This window comes from Pleurodeles waltl, chromosome 5 (assembly GCF_031143425.1).
Source record: "Pleurodeles waltl isolate 20211129_DDA chromosome 5, aPleWal1.hap1.20221129, whole genome shotgun sequence".
In the NCBI taxonomy this organism is placed as follows: domain Eukaryota; kingdom Metazoa; phylum Chordata; class Amphibia; order Caudata; family Salamandridae; genus Pleurodeles; species Pleurodeles waltl.
In genome coordinates, this window is record NC_090444.1 from 1469412886 (window position 1) to 1469415906 (window position 3021).

Sequence of the window (3021 nt, forward strand, 5' to 3'; positions counted from 1 at the left end):
GACATTTACCTGTATGGATGTAAGAGACAAATCAAGTGATTACAAGCACAGGTTTTTGACCAAATGGTTGTGTCGCACACATATCAGAATCACCAAGCACAAAATGGGCAATTTGTCACTTGATTGACAATGAAAGGACTGGAATGTTGGGTACGCAAAGTTTATTCCCAGTGCATGTGTGGACACGTGGCCTACCAAATGCAGACTTATGCCACTTCAGGGTGTGGGGGGCCTGTGGCATGTACCTGTACCACAGACCACTCCTTTTGACATATGTTTCTAACCTACAGAGATGGCATCCAACATACAAAGGTATGCCTTGTACAATTTCTGCTATGTAACCAAGCTACTGAGTCACATGTCATGGCCTCCCAGGAATCAACACACTGTCTGTACTGTGGGTCTTTCATTTGTGCAATAAGCCTGTAATGGACAAATATGACTTCTGTGAAAGTGACAACAGAGCTGTGAGAGTAAGCGACCTGTCGTGAGTCAAAGAGGCACATTGACAATGATGCAAAATGCACGTATGGACTAGTTCAGGGACTTACCTCAGTAGCCATTCCTAATCTAATCAACGGAGTGAGGCATTCACGGCACGTTTTGCCACTAGAACTGGCCACATGACAGAATCTGCAGGTCTACCATTTGGCCATCATCAATGTGGCTTGTGGCTTGTGTGGCAACTTGAAGGGCAGAGTGAGTCATATGCCTTTCAGACAACCATTTGGCAAGGCCAGCTGAGGGGTGAAAGATCTGTGGCATGATACACATTGCTTACAAGATCTTCAAATGACAAGTTGCATACATAGATTATGCTGTCATGCACATACATGTTGTCTAACATTTACAACCATCGGAAACAAAGAAATGTCATTGGATGGCAGGAACGTCTCCTTGCCTAGTTATGTGCACCCAACACAAGGAGGACCTAGAACCCCCAAAAACATCCCACAACACAATGTGAATGAACACAACATATTGTACTGGTCACCAATACCTGCAACATGTACATCCCATTGATGACACACAGACTGCAACAAAAGGCACACAAGAAGTCTAACTAGCACACAGGGACTCATTATAGCCTGTGAGGAGGGAAAGGATGGTGTTGTACAGAGTCAATTGTGCAGATGAGGCATTTACGATCTCCTCTGGTGAACCATAGAGCTGACCACACGGGGAAGAACCTTGCTCACAAGTCTCTCCAGCTCCTCTGGAGAGAAGGCAGGGGCTCTTTCATCGGCTGGGTATACCATGATTGCTCCCAGAGGTGGCATACAGCAGCTGAAGTAGTGGAGGCGTTGCTGGCAGCAGTGTCAGCCAATGGAGACAGCCATTGGGCCATGGCTGCCACAGGAACAATGTTAGCCTATGGCTGTGTCCGCCGTGCTTGGAACCACCTACTGCACAGACAACTTCCGCTGGCAGACATGGGCGGTTCCTAATGTCCAGTGGAGTAGGTCAGGAATCCACCATTTTGGAGGTTTTCGCTACTGTATATAGCCCTGTAAAATGTGTCACACCAACAATATATGTGTAGGATCATCACAAACATCCTTATTCTGTCTTGGTATGTAGGTCCTACTACACAACCACCAGTGTATTGTGTAGCAGGGCACAGATGGCATGTGAAAGCAGTGCACTGTCCACCACTGCTGACGGTATTTTTGGCAGTCAGAAAATACAATCACATTTCGAGGGGCAATGTGTAGCAGATAGTAGGGTGTCATTTGAATCCATGTTGCGGATACATGCGTTCACAACCATGGGGTTCACATTTGACCCTTGTGTAGTTGCCAGCTGTGATGTGTACTGGATGTCATGCCTATCCTATCAGAAATACTTTGCCCTATGGTATTGTTGGCATGCATCATGTATGTTGCTGTGGACACAGTGACTAACGTTCCAAATCATGTCTTTTCACACATAGGTACCCTGGGAGAGGGAGGATGCGATAACCTCCTGTCTACCATCCATTGTCAGACCTTCAGATCATGGAGGAACACCAAGTCATCCAGCTCTCCCGTCTGAGTAGGCAAACAATAGTGGTTTATGCCATCAGTTGGAGCCAGATCTGATGCGAGCTAACAGTTATCCATACTGCATACCACCCATTGTACAAGTCATGTCAGCATTGCTTCCTTGCCACAGGGTCCTTTCTACATACAGTGGCCCTATCTGGTGGTATGTCCCAATCTATATTCAGTCTGCAACTGAGGGATTTCCCATCAGCAATGTTGAAACACATTGAAAGCTACGTCAGGTACTCCCAGCATGAGGATTTAGCAAATATGAAGGCTGACTTCTATCGTTTTGCTGACCTTCTACATGTGGTGGGGGCCATTGATGGCACATATGTTGGATTGGTAACACTACAGGCTACTGAACAAGTCTATCAGGACAGAAAAAACGTCCATTCCATCAACGTACAAGTTGTCTGTTTGGCGGATCACTACATCTTAAATGTTTGTGCCCGTTTTCCTCGATCAATTAATGGTTCCTTTATAATGCAGAACAGCACCCTACCCACCTGATGTACTGTCATGCACCGAAGTGATAGAAGTGTAAGTGTCATGTAGGTTCTGAATGCTAAGCCTGCAGACACAGGGCCTGTCAAATGTATCTCTAGGTATTGGTCATAGTCCAGGCTGTGGTTGAGTCACTGTGGCTATGCAGCTGTGCCCACCTGATATCACAACTTCAACAAGTGAGGGCCTGGCTGGTTGGTAAGTCACGTCTGTCCTGATTGTGTGCGTGCAATGGCAGGTGTTACAATAATCAAGTGAGTGACTCATTGTTGCACTTGTGTCCCATTCATTAACAGGAGATATATCCAAACCTTGGTTATTGACGCCGCTGAGAAATCCAACTACTCCAGGGAAAGTCCGCTTCAATGAGGCCCATGGAAGAACAGGGTGGGCAGTGGAGCGGGTGTTTGGGCTCCTGAAGGCCAGATTTCAGTGTCCAGACAAGCCTGGTGGAGCCCTTCTCTACTCGCCTGGGAAGGTATGTCAGATC

General features: G+C 46.7%; 1 non-coding gene across 1 annotated transcript; it reads left to right on the forward strand.

Moving 5' to 3' along the window:
- Positions 1 to 1309: 1309 nt before the first annotated feature.
- On the forward strand, positions 1310 to 1437 carry LOC138297982 (small nucleolar RNA SNORA5). Its single transcript, XR_011204519.1, has one exon. It is a non-coding gene; the product is annotated as a small nucleolar RNA SNORA5 (small nucleolar RNA).
- The last annotated feature ends 1584 nt before the right edge of the window (positions 1438 to 3021 follow it).